The sequence below is a fragment of the Peromyscus leucopus genome, unplaced genomic scaffold (assembly GCF_004664715.2).
Source record: "Peromyscus leucopus breed LL Stock unplaced genomic scaffold, UCI_PerLeu_2.1 scaffold_192, whole genome shotgun sequence".
NCBI lineage: Eukaryota > Metazoa > Chordata > Mammalia > Rodentia > Cricetidae > Peromyscus > Peromyscus leucopus.
Genome location: NW_023505065.1, coordinates 337,239 through 351,738, shown reverse-complemented (window position 1 = coordinate 351,738; position 14,500 = coordinate 337,239). Strand labels below are relative to the sequence as shown.

The 14,500-nt window shown below is 42.2% G+C and overlaps 1 pseudogene; it reads left to right on the top strand.

Annotated features, from left to right (window-relative positions):
- The first annotated feature begins 281 nt into the window (after nucleotides 1-281).
- The window catches only part of LOC114692027, a 266,238-nt pseudogene continuing 252,019 nt past the window's right edge, over nucleotides 282-14,500 (top strand).

Sequence of the window (14,500 nt, the reverse complement as noted above, 5' to 3'; positions counted from 1 at the left end):
TCCCTCCTCTACATCTACCCATGAAAACTGCCATTTTCAAAAATTTTATTTTTAATCACAAATTAGTTTTGCCCATTGAAACAGTTCACATCAATGGAATCATATAATATACAATCTCTTGCCCAAATCTCATTCATTCAGCTTATTTTGAAATTCATTAAATTTTTGTATATCATTACCTTATTCCTTTTTTAACCAATGATTTATCTTTAATGGGCTATATAAATATATTTACATATAGATACACAGATATCTCATGGTTTGTTTATTCATTCCTTTGTAGATAGACTTTCCAGTTTGGGTCTGTGGCAAACTGGACCGTTCTTGATCATGGCATAGATTGTACTGTGACCGTTCTTGCATAAGTCTTTATGGATAAACATTTTAATTCCTCCTAGGTCATTATCTTCCAGTGGGATTGCTGGGTCATAGGGTCATGCCATTTATTTTTATACGAGCTTTCAGACTTTAACAATGTGGTCCTATCAGTCATCTCCCTACTGTAGTGTGTCCGGTTGTTTTACATCCTCCACAGTGTTGGGTGTTGTCTGTCCCTAAAGACTAGCTGCTGCAGTGTCCATGGTGCCCATGGTGCCCAGGATGTGTGTCCGAGGTGTCCATGGTGTCTGTGATGTCCGAGGTGCTTTGCTGCTACTTATTTCTGTTTTGTTTTCTTTATCCTAGTGTTGGAACAAATCAGAGCTACCAAGAGAGTCACAGTTTCAGCTTTAGTGGTCATTATCCGCATGGAATAAATACCGCTGTTTACCACCCTGGCCATAGGTGAGCAGTTCTTTGTTCTCATATTTACTGGACTATTAGGTGCCTACACAAATCTTGGTGTCTTCATTCTGTGCTCCTGTGTGTAATCGTGTTCACTGTCTGTAATACTGCACTTGTACTCTGATCTTTCTGCCTCTGGTCTGGCTCAGTGAACTTCCCTGAGCCAGACCAGACACTGGAGATTTCATTGAGAAATTTGTCCTGTCCTATTAGCCTTCTAGACCTTCTTCCTCTCTGTACGTAATACGTGTCTCAGTGCTATTTGGAGGACTGAGGAAGGACCGTGTATGCACGGTCTTAGTAGACATCACCTCTCCATCACAGTCAGGCTGACAGCTCATTGTTTGCAGGGTTCCTCTCAATACTTCTACCCTGTTCTTCATAGTTTCTCTGCTTCATTGTTTACCTACCACCTCCACTGAGGTTTACTAGACACTGTGAATGTCTACTTTCGGTGGCTTTTCCTCTTTGTTACATGAGACTGAAGTTGACATGTATTTGGTGAGTTGGCCAAGTTATCTGTCTGGTTCTCTAAATGGAAAGAGTATCAGATTTTGAGTCAGATGAACAAAACATGAGTTCTGAATTTTGAATTTAGCCTTTGTCTATTGGTGAGTCCTAAACACTCTGTCATATGCTTGAGTCTTTGACTAAGAGTGTGTACAACCTGTAACCAACCGTCTTATTAAATAAGAAACACAGAACCAATGTAAAGAAGAAAGCCAAGAGGTCAGAGCTCAGAGCTAAAACCTTACCCTTCCTCCTGTGGTGGTCCTACCTCTCTGAAAGAGACCTACTTCCTGTGTGTTTGTCCTTAGATAGTCTTTCTGTTCTGCCTTCTCATTGGTTGTAAACCCAAATACGTGACTGCCTTGTCACTGCCTGTAAGTACAGCTCTCCATGTCTTAAAGGCATATGTCTCCAATGCTGGCTGTATCCCTGAACACACAGAGATCTACCTAGTTCTGTCTACCAAGTGCTGGGATTAAAGGCGTGCGCCACCACCGCCACGCTCTTGCTATGGCTCTAATAGCTCTGACCCCTGGGCAACTTTATTTATTAATAACAACTTTTGCATGCCAGGCCGGGTAAGTCTGTAGCTTTGTGTTTGGAATTGGATGCAATGTTATATGGCCGAAGAACTTGCATACATATGGTCATGGACGCACAGACACACAGATACACAGACAGACACACACAGTCACACACACACACAGACACACAGACACAGACACCCACACAATCACACACAGACACAGACACCCACACACCCACACACGTTCATGACCCCATTGTCTTGTCAGAGAGAAAACACTACCTTTAGCTGTAAATATTAATTCCCTTTCCTTCTTCACAGTGTTATCACTTCCTTTTATTTAGCTGTCTTGTTTTCATTTTATGTGAATGAAATCACACAGAAGATACACAAATCTTGCTCTCTGACTTGATGTTTGATTTATATTGCTCTAGTTCATTTATTTTTTAACTACTAGTAGGGTATTTCATTCTTTCAATATTGTGCAGCATGTTTCATTCTCCTGTAGATGAAAATTGATTTTTTTCAGGGTGTTTTAAAAGTTGTAAAGTTGTATTGTGCTAATAGTCATAGTTTGTTACTTTGGCACATATGTACATGAGTATCTGCAGGCTGCAGAACCGGGACTTGACTGGCTGAACTGTTGGGGAGGAACGTCTCCAAGTTTATCAGATAATGCCACCATTTTTTCACAGTAGTTTTACCAATTTACCATCAGCGTGTGAGTTTTTCTGTTACTTCACGGTTTTTGTTCTCACTATGCTTTTTTCCCCTTTTATTGATTTTTTCATACAATGTTATTTTTTCCCCTCCTCCTGTTCCTCCCAGTTCCTCTCCATCTCCCTCCCATCTCAGTTCACACCCTTTCTGTCTCTTCATTAGAAAACAGGAGGCATCTAAAGAATAATAGTAAAATAAAATGCAATACAGTACAATGAAGCAAAGATGAACCAATTAAAAGAGGACAAAACAACCAAACAAAAAGAGCCAAAGAAAAAGCACAAGAGATGCACATAGATGCAGAGGCGCGTGTTTGCACACACAGGAATCCCATAAAAACACAAGACCAGAAGACAAAATACATAAACAAAGGACTTGTGAGGTTTAAAAAGAAATGTCCTGACTTAACGCTCTGAGACAGAGAACCCCCAAAGATGCCATTGAGTTTGTTTTGTGTTGGCCATCTACTACTGGGAATGCGGCCTACCCTAAGGGTGGTTTGTTTCTCCAGTGAGACTTCCTTGGAGGAAACTGGTTTTTTATTTGCAAGTGGTTTTCAATTGAAGATGGATTCTGGGTTAGGGGTGTGTATGTGTGTGTGTGTGTGTGTGTGTGTGTGTGTGTGTGTGTGTGTGTGTGTGTTCACTTCTTCTTTCAGCTCTAGGAGCCCATCTGGTGCATACCTGTGCATGCCCTGTGCATGCTGCCTCCGTCTCTGTGAGTTTGTATGTGCATCCATCCTGTTGATTTAGAGGACCTTTTTTCCTTGGTTTTCTCCATCCCCTCTGACTCTTACTGCCTCCTCTTTCAAAGGGGTTCCCTGAACCCTTGAGGGGAGGGATTTGATGGACACATCATATTTAGGACTGAGTGTTCCAAGGTCTCTCACTCTCTGCATATTGTTTGGTTATGGGTCTCTGCATTTGTTTCCATTTGCTGCAGGAAGAAGCTTCTCTGATGATGACCGAGTAAGGCACTGAATGTTGTTAGGAGTCATTTTATTGCTATGTTTTTTTAGTAGCACAGTAGTATTTGGGTTTTCCCCAGGTCCCTGGGTTATTTAGTCTCAGGTTCTTGGCCACCCGAGCAGTGTTGGGGATGGGTTGTATCATATGGAACAGGCCTTAAATCCAATCAGATAGTTGTCGGTTACTCCCACAAGCTCTGTACCACTACTGCGCCGGTGTATCTTGCAGGCAGGTCACTTGTGGAGAACAAGGATTTGTAGCTGGGTCCATGTTTACCTTTCCCCCTTGGAAGTGTGTAGAGTAGCTTGCAGTACCAAAAACACTAGTCCAAAGGATGAAGGCTCTAGGTAGGCACCAGCTCCATTTTCAGTGAGTTATGTAGAGGTTGTCTTCAGCAAGGGGGCCTTACCATCAGTTTGTGGAGAGCCATGAAAGTAGCCTTGGTAGTTTGTACTCTTGGTGGTGGGATTACTATCAGATTGAATGCCTGTTGTGAAAGAATTATCTCTGGGATGGAACAGGTGCAGCTCAGGGGTACCTGTGCGTGGTCCTGAGCTCATCCTCATCTCTGCAAAAACCCAATAACGGAACAAAAAATATCCCATTCTAGTTTTAATTTGCATTTCTTTGTCTACTAATGATGTTGAACAGCTCTTTGTATGTTAATTGGCTACTCAGTGCTTATTCACTATGAAATGCTTATCATAGGGTTTATTTTATTAGGTACTTTGGTCCTGACATTTTGTATAATCTGTATAATCTACATATTAATTCTAGATGTGTGAGATGCATGGTGAATACTTCCCAAGATGGCATTTACCGTTACAGTTCTTTTCTTTCTTTTACCTTTTATTTTTATGAATGATGTTTGGATGTAATTTCAAGTGTTAAGTAGTTCTAAAAAAACCCTTGCTCCACATTCTTGCTTTCCACAAGTAGATACTTTCAGCTGTTAGTTGATTCTTCATCTTTAAGATTGAAGTAAAACGCTCACATTGTTACTGCTTTGTTTCTAATTTCACACATTATATATTGACTTGTCTTTGTGGACAGTGGTATTTATTTTTCTTACTCATTCTGCTAGGTATGTGCAATGCTTTGCTGTTCTCCTTTGCAGCTCCCATAATAGTTTGGTCATGAATGTGCTAGCTGCAGGTGTGACTAGAATGTTCATAGTGTTGCGGTAGTACGTTTCCATGTTTCCCAGTGAACATTGATTTCTACCCTCTGTGCCCTCTGCTAGACCTTACGTATCTTACTGTAGATGGTACCATGGGCATAAGGTATGTGAAGAGCTGGTAAGTACTCCTGAAAAGAAAGTTACCAGAGATGGAGAGTAAGGAACAGATGATAGTTTAGAGTGTCTAGCTAGTGACTTGAGTTCACTCACAGGGTGAAAAGAGATACTTGGCTTCTATAAACTGTCCTCTGATATCTACACCCACGCTGTGGGATATGCTTATGCCTATGTGTATGTGCGCGTACACATACACACACACACACAAATGTAAAAACAAAACGTGTCTAGGTTACCCCCACTGAAAAAGTGACACCTCCCCAAAGACTGACAAGAAGGGAAGGTAGTTGTTTCTGCATAGCTAGGATATGAGGCCTCCATGCAGGCAGAATAGCTAGCTCTGACTTGGTGATGTCCTTTGTGCTGTCTAGAAATAGCAGGAAGGCCAGTTTGGAGCCGATTGACAAGTAGATTAATTATCTGAAGTCAAAGAATAATGCTAAGTGCCGAATCATGTAGAGCTTTGTAGACCATATATGGTGACATATATTCTTTTTAAAATCTACTCTTTGCTTAGTTAAATAAACATTCTTGTTAATTACCAACCCAGGAATGGTGGTACATGCCTGTAATCTCAGCATACAAGAGTCTAAGCACCCGAGGGCATGTTTAGTGGGAGTGGTCTTTTTAATGAGTTTTCGAAAGTTAGGTATATTCTCTAACTGAAGGAGATGTTCTCCTTGATTCCACAGTCATATGTAACTCTTGATAGCCGTCGGCTCAGAGATGGATGGCACTGATGTTTCTGGTTGAGAATTGCTGTCAAGCAGGGATGGATGTAAATATCCTACTGGGAATGATAAAATATTTGCTTTGTGGTTTATATTTTCACTGTGTGGTCTTTTTTTAAATGAAAGAAGGTGAAATATTTATCACAGTTTTGTTTATTTTCTCTCTCTCTAGTAATATGAGCATGTGACATTCATCATCTACAAGGGTTTTATAAGTGCACAATACATCAGCCATAGTAGAGTTGGAATAAATTGATAACACACAAACTCATGGTTTTTATGAAATTCATTGTGTTGTCTGGTGCCACAAGCTGTGTTCAAGAAGAGAAATTGGGGTGGTAAATTGGGTAACATGAAACAGAAATTAATTAGGCAGCTTGCGAATACGCTCCATGGACATGCTTGGTTATTTTCCTCCATATCTGAGTCAGCCCAGAAATGCACTTTATTCTCCTTACACACTCAGAGTGTCTCATGCTCCAGCCCTCTCCCTTCTCCATCCACCCGGTGTGCCACCACTCTCCTCTTCCTCTTTGTCTTACTGTTTTCTCTGAACTGCTGGTTTTATTTTAGTTTACACTGGTTCTGGCTGAAAGGAATCCCTTACATTCTCAGAGGAAACAACACTGAACTGAAATTTGTCCCTAAGATTTATTTTCTGTGCATGAATATTTTGCCTGAATGTGTATGTGTGCACCATGTGTGTGCTTGGCGCCCTCAGTGGTCAGAAGAGGGTGTCAGAGTCCATGAAACTGGAGTTACAAGTGGATGGGAGCCCCCACATGGGTGCTGGGAATTGAACCCAGGTCCTCTGCATGAGCAGCGAGTGCTCTTAACCACCGAGCCATCGCTCCAGCTCTGACACTGAACTTTTACTGCACGGTGGGTGGAATGCTTGCTAGAGGAGGCTCTGGAGTGCTCCCTGTACTTCAGCACTGTGAGGTCAATCTTCGTGGTCGTGTGCTCACAAATGAGGATGTTCAATGGACATTTTAAATGACACTGACTACTTTTAACAGTGTGCAGGGTTCTTTTAGTTTTTGTTCTTAATTTAATTGTAAATATACGTAAGCAAAATTGGATTTATTCTGTTTGAATTTCCACCAGGTCTTTGATTACTACACAAGTACTGTTTAGTATTGACTAGTTTAGACTACATCTCAGCGATGTTGAAAGGCTGAGAAAATACCTCCTGTTTTGAGAAGATACTCATGCTCCCAGTTCTTGATGATACTAACAATTTCAGTACAACTCAGTGATTTCATTAAATGTACAAAATGATGCAGTTACTATTGAATGGGGTTTGCAGCCTATTACTCATCAAGACCCTCTGTGTCATGAATTTTATGGATATATGTCATAGTGGAATAAGCTGTTTTTGTTACTCCATTTGTACTTGCTATCAGGAAATACTGGAAGTGTGCTTTTTGCTTGTTTGTTTGTTTGTTTAGAATAGAGGTTTATTTTGGCTTACGGTCCTGGAGGTCTAAGGTCTGTGGGCATTATCTGGTGGATAACCTTCATGCTGTCAAGAATCCTGTGACCTTTAAGATTATCACATGGAAAGGGAACAGGAGGGGCAGCGCTGGGGGCAGGGCAGGGAGAGAGGAAGAGGGGAGAAAGCTCCCAGCCCTCATCTGGTCTCTCTACCACTTGGTTTTAATCATGGAGGTTCTCCGTAATTATTTTATCTATTCCTAATCCCATAAAAGTCCCCATGTAGCCGGGCGGTGGTGGTGCACACCTTTAATCCCAGCACTCGGGAGGCAGAGCCAGGCGGATCTCTGTGAGTTTGAGGCCAGCCTGGGCTACCAAGTGAGTCCCAGGAAAGGCGCAAAGCTACATAGAGAAACCCTGTCTTGAAAAACAAAAAAACAAAAAACAAACAAAAAAAACAAAGTCCCCATGTCTTAGCACTATAGTTAGGTTAATTTTGTATACCCTCTTAGTACTTCACAGTGGAGATCAAATTTTAACACATGGAGCCTGAGCCTTGAGGTTACAATCAAACCCTATCGAAGCCTTAGCAGTATTCTGTATAAATAATTGAATAAATCAGAAAGAAAAAGAGGCCCTTTAGTTTCCATTTGAACGTTTTATCTTGAACACTAATGTTTCATCCAGTCCTTGGGAAGTACCTGATTGATGAATAATGCAAGTCATAGCTGTGCAGAGGGAGAAGTCATGGCTTTGGATGACTGAAAATAGACTGTTCTTGAAGTGAACATTGTTTTAAGCCAAACTTGACACAATATTTACAGAGAATAATAGATAGGACATCAGCTTGCCTTTAAGTGGATGATTGTCAGCCGGGGTGAACTGCAGTGCTAAAGAGTAGTTAAATCAAGGTTGACCTTACACACACAGTAATCTGGGCCATGGTTGTTGTAGGAGGCTCTGGAGATGGAAGAGGATATACAGTCTTTAGGGATGTAGGGAATACTTTCAAGTGATGGAGTGCTGAATGATGAAGCGCTGTGCTTCATGGATGCTGGTTTGGTTATCCCAGGTGGGTTGCTGTTTGCTTTTTCTCTTAATCAAAACATCCATATTTTGAATACATAACTTACCATACTGGAGGGATTCTGTGAGTATTCCAAAGAAGCAGCTAGTCCTTAGTGTGGGGTAGGGGTGGGGTAAAATGCTTCCTGTGTGAATGAACCTGCAGGTGGCCCTATGCTAACTTTCTGGCTCTGGGGACAGACTGGTGATTCTATGCAGGATTGCAGGATTGCTGCTAGGAAAGGAAGAGTGCTTCAGTCAGAGTCTGCTGCATTGGACCTTTGATGACACAGGGACCCAGTGCGTTGACGAGACCGGTGTCTGGTATTGTACTTGAGGTGTGAGCATCAGCGATTGAGCGGACATTGTACTCTTCATTCCACTCCACAAGCATAGGCTGGCTTCTGATGAGGGTGCAGATGCTGTCATCTTTAGACAGCTGTAGGGGCGAGCGATTTAGAAGTGAGTTGAGGCTTGCTGAGATTTGCAGACTGAGTTTTGGATCACATAGGCACTGGGAAGTGGGGTCCTCCCTCCTTCCCTTCCTCCCTCCTACTCTTCCTTCCTCCTTCCCTTCCTTCCTTCCTTCCTCCCTTTCCAAAGAAGTCAGCTTAGTCAACTGGATTTCTTCTTACGTTCTGAATGCTGCCTGATGCTCATTCTTGGGAGTGAATGAAGACCTGCAGGACTTCTGCCTTACTTTGACTTATTTCATAGGAATCTCACTTAGTTTTGTTTCAGAGGAACAGTGGATTCATATGTGTGTGTGTGTGTGTGTGTGTGTGTGTGTATGTACATATAGGAAATATTATGTTATCTACTTTCCTTGTTTTGACAAGTCTGGTCTTAATCTTTTTTATGGTGCTGGGATGTAGCCCCATGCCTCCTGCTTGTTAGATAAGTGCTCCACACTGAGCACGCCCAGTTCTTTAAGTATTTTAACATTTGCAGCCTGAATGTCATTTTCTTTCCTTGTTTAATTTTTGTGTGCATTAAGCATTCTGGTCATTGTATCCAACAGCTGCAACTGTTGGTTATTTCTTTTTTGTGTTTTGTTTTGTGGGCCACTAGATGGCAGGTTCTTCCAACATTTACTAGATTTATGACTCTTTCTACTTCTTGAAATGCTTTTTCAGCTTGCCTCTTCATTTGGTCACCATCACATGAGGTCTTGGTACTGAAGGGCTTGTATTGCCTGTCTGTCCTTTCTCAGGCATTATGTGTGTGTGTGTGTGTGTGTGTGTGTGTGTGTGTGTGTGTGTGTGTGTGTGTGTGTGTATGTGTATGTGTGTGTGCTTTTCACCAGTCACTCTATTTTTTTTCTGGTCCCTGTGTTCCTGCTCTGACTTTCAGAGTTAGATCCTGAGAGCTGGAACAGCCTTCATCCGTCATTGGTTAAACTCCTCATTTTTCAGGAGGGAGAGCTGCAGCTTGGAGAGGTTAAGCAAGGACGAAGACTGTGTCTTATCTTTGTACAGCTACGGTTCCTTGAACATACTACCTAGATAGATATTTCTTGAGTGAAGCACACTGGGTAAATGCTGTAAAGAAAACCAAGATGAAGTGGACAGCACCCAAGTGGCTCCAACGCAGTGATGGAATTATGACTTAACTGTTGCAGTGAACTGTGCTAAGTGCTCAAGGAAGAGATCACGATTAAATACTTGTGATGCTAAGGGTCCCCTGCATTTCCTCTCCTGTTCCTGCAGGCACTCACTGTATTTCCTACAGTTCCCTGTGCAGCATGTTCCCTTGACCTGAGTGCTGCTACTTACCTTACTTGCCTGTCTGGGAACTTTTCAAAGGCTGCCTCCCTGTGACGCCCTCTGACATTTTCCTTCATGTACTTGTCCCTGCGATGAGGTTTTGTACCTAACTCCACGGTTGCTGCCATGGTTCTGTGCAGCAGTCGCAGTGGTTGCTAATGGTTACTAGTAATTCATCTGCAGTGGATTGGGTCCATGCTCATTTCTGTGGAAGAGTGTGTGTCAAAGGCTGTGGATGTACAGAATGTACATACAGAATGCAAGCCTGCTAAGCAGCTCTGCACATGATACTCACTAACTATGAAATGGGGGAGTTCAGGTATCCATTGATGTCAGGAGAGTTAGACATGGCATTGTCTACTGTCCTTCAGTTGCGTGCTGAGTACTTTGTACACAAAATTAGTGAGAAAGGCATGTCTACAGATTGCATACTTTTCTGCAAAGGTATTTGAACTTCATGCTGACTCCCAAACCTTAATTGTTTCTGCTAACACATTACCACATGATTTCATAGTGAAGATTTTCTTCTGTTTGTGTTTTCGTGAAGGAGAAGTAGTTTGTTTATGAGTGCAGTGGCTGTCATGTCTGGAAAGCACTGTTCTGTCGCATTCCTTCACTGCTTCTGGCTCTTACAGTCTTTCTGCTTCCTTTCCCCTGATGATCCCTGAGTCCTGGGAGAGGGGTTCCAATTAAGGAGAACACTCTCTAGTCTCTCACTCTCTCCCCTCTGGCCAGTTGTGACTCTATATCAGCTTCTCTGATGAAGACTGAGAGCCGCACTAACACATGGTGTCAAGATAACTGTTTAGGTTACAGTCGAATACTCTGTCCATTTAGCTGAATAATAGCAGAGTCCTCCCCTGGGCTTATGACCCACCCAGCGTGGTTTCTTGGCTTAGTGAACAACAGTTTTAGATAGGAGTTTGTCACAGAGGCTGTGACTGTATACATAAGACCAAGTCAGCCACAGTTCTGGACTGGATGAGGGAGGGGAGTCCTCCCCATAGCTGAAGGCTGTTGGCACTTGATGGCTGCTGGGGAGGGAGGGTCCGTTCCATTTGGAAGTGGCCCATGGGAGGCTGTCCATTTTTAGTGGGTGGCCTTACACCCGTGCACATGCTGGTAGTGCTGTGGGTTAAATAAAAGAGTGCATGAAGTTGGGAGGGAAAAGTGATGACGCTATGGGAAGACTTGAGGGGAGTGAGAGTGGATTTTGTTTAAAAGTGAATACATTTTGTGATATAATTTCTCAATTTACCTATAATTAAATAATTTTACCTTATATCTTGATACACTTAAAAGTTACATAAATATATTTATATGATAATATGATTGTCACATATGTGACAGTGTTAAGTGTGACTCTGAATGTAAACACTCAGCCCGATCCCTTCTGCCTCTGCTCTGCACCTGAGTATTCTTGGTGGAGGAGCCTAGTGAAGCAGAACTTGACATAGTGCTAGGATTACTTTTTACCGTGTTGCCTGTTTGTAGACTCAGTTTTCTATTAAAACCTAACAGCGATTTAATGGTAAGTCAGAGAATGCTCAGGCTTAGCCATCAAGTTCCTGCTTCTTTCCTATATTTAACCCGTCAGGAGGCAGCTTTCATGACTTCGTGTACATTCTTTGAATTTTACTTGTGTGTATGGGCGTGTCTTACCTGCACCCGCACCTCTGCACCATGTGCATATGGCGCCCATGGAGACCAGGAGAGGTGTTGGATTCCTTTCGGACTGGAGTTGTGGGCTGACATGTGGTGCTGGGAATTGAACCAGGGTCTTCAGGAAGAGCAGCCAGTGCTCTAAACCGCCGAGCCAGCCTAGCTTTTGTGATTTTAGTCTGTGACCTTTCTTTATATTAAAAAAATATTTTCTCACTTTACATTGTAAACACAGCCACACTAATAATGATGATAGTTTCTATGCCATAAGCCTTCTCGCCATAGGTAAACATTTGCACTGTACATGTAATCTCACTAGTTTGTAAGACTTGCTAAACCTTGACGGTTGTTGGTATAAATCTGCACATTTGGTTTTTGGATTTCTTTTATGTTCTTCTATTGCTTGTTTACTCCTTGTCATTGTTCTTTTGATTGGTGGGAGTTCATTATAAATCCTTTATACGGATATACTATTGGTTTTATATGTTGTTAACTTTTCCCATTTATTATTTTTTATTTGTAATTATAAGTTTTAAATTTTAAGTCAAATTTTCCTTCAAAAATATATATGATACACACATGTATGCATATATATATATAGTATTATTTTTTTTTTTTTTTTTTTTCTCATTATGTATAGCCCAAGCTGTCTTTGAATTTGTTGTGTAGGCCAGCCTGGCCTTAACCTTACCATCTTCCTACCTCAGCTCCCAAATGCTGCTATTACAGGAATGCATCACCACCCTTGACTGGGAGGATGTCTTAAGGACACAAAGCAGGAGGGAAATGCTTCCAAGTCAAGATGCACCAACCCAGCTTGGCAGGTGGACTGTCCCATGTGGATTGAGTTGGCACACCCTTTCCCATGGACACTTTACATCCACCTTTCATGTTATTCATTCAGCCTGTTCAGTTCTGTGACAAGTTTTGCTAGGATTTTCTTTGAACATGCATGCACTTTCTGTATTAACTTAAGAGAGATTTGTGTCTTTAGCATGCTGATAGTTGAGCAGAGATATGGCGTCTTGCTTTCCTCATTCAGGTGTCTCACTTTTCTAATGGGCTTTGAATAGTTTTTGTGGTGAACTTCTTTACCGTCCTCTTGCCTTTACATTGTCCTGTGTTTCTTTTTAATCAGCATCAGACCCCACCTCCACTCTCCCCATTGCCCAAACCCTCTTCCTGCCTTAAATACTCATCTGTTACTGTTGATTTCTAGCACTGTCATTGTGCAGCGGGGTCTCCCTAGTACTGTGCTGTTTAAGGAGGGTGGAGGAGCTTTCCATTTGCAAGTCCTCAGCAGATGTTTACTGAGTCTATTGTGTCGCCTTCAGACTCCTTTCCTGTCCTTAGGTTGGCTGGCTTTGTCAGTGGACGCTGCTCCTCTTCATGTCTGCCCTTGTTCCACAAGCTCCCCTAACGCTGCAGTCACGTGGAGGAATGGCCTGCTTTTGTTTTCATTTCACAACCACTTGCAGTTTAGCTCTAAGTCAACATTGGAACCTCATGAATCGATAAAGTGATGGGAGAATTCATGTAACGGATTGGAGTTTGATGAGTGTATACGTTTGCATGTGTCTTGAAGAAATCATGCCATTTATTTTCTATACCCTCACTACTTCGATCTTGTTGATCACACTTTGGATTATCACTTAAAGTATTTTTTCTGTTTTCATCTGTATATTTTCCAAATTTGGTAGTTAGATTTAGAAGAATAATGAAACTTTGTCTATAAATAAATTTTTTTGGGAAATACTCACTGTCACAGAGTGATTTGCACAGAGTGAATGCCCTGGGCAGGTACTTGTGCTGTTGCTGTGACTGGAAACCAGTGTCTCTCTGGCCTTGGTGAATAAGCTTCTTGTGCTTTAGCACTGAGATCTGCCTGGTGTAGAACTAGTCAATAGGCTTCTGCCATCGCCCCAAACTGTTTGCTCTTCATTTTCCGATGTGAACTCTATAGCGCCACCCAGAAAAGCAGCAGAGAAAAGGACTTGTGTGAAGGCTGACTTCGGGTTCTCTCAGTGAGGTGCTTACTTGACCTCATAGGTTTTTAAGTTGGGATAAGGTCTCAGGTGAGACATTAGAGGATTTTTATTCAGTTTTGAAGTTCTTAGACATTTCCTTTCTCTTTTCGTTATTGTTGGCCAGTTCAGAAACACGTCAGGAAGCAGTTGCTGATGAGAAACACAGTTCATGGAATTGGAGTCTGATAAGTTGTCTGCATTTTAGGCTCGGCAGTGAAACATGGTGTGCCTTAATTATTCCAAGGCTGCTCTACCTCGTCGTCATGAACTTGGTGGCACAGCATGCATTGACCTTGGCCTCAGGAGGTCAGAGTTTGAAATGAGCATCAGTGGGCTCCTCAAGGTGCCGCAGGGCCGCTCTGCAGGCTTTTCTAGGCTATCCCGATCCCCTGGCTTGTTACGCTGCCTACCTCCAAAGCTGGCCTGGCCAGTTGAGTCTTTCCCATGTTACTTCACTCCAAGCCAGGCACTTCAGCTGCTCCTTCCACTCTCAGGACCCTTGTGATTTCATGGCCCGCTTGGAAAGCCAAGACAGTTTCCACAGAGGACAGTTGATTGACAATCTCCTTCTCTCTGCTGCCTAGCACAGAAGGTGTGCAGAAGGAATGAGAACAGGTGCTGATTTTTTACAGTCGTGTGGCTCTGCTTGACAACCTTAGATATATACCTGTACTAGTCTTAAATGGGAAGTGTTGAGTGGTCTTCATGTGATGTCAAGCTATTGATGCTTATCATTTTATAATACTCAGTTATAAAATTAAATGTGGTACATGCCTAGAATCCCAGCATTTTGTGAGGCAGGGCAGGAGATTGTGAATTAGAGGTCAGTGTTGCTTTATAGTAAGACTGTATCTTAAAAAAGGGGGGGGGCGTAAGTTAATAGGGTCCTATAATTTAATCATTTGATATGTCTGATATTAGAAACCTCATGAAGTGGTGTTATCTTGAGTAAAAACAGACAGACAGAACAAAATGTTTCAAGTTGTGGGTTTCCTGTGAGTATATCCT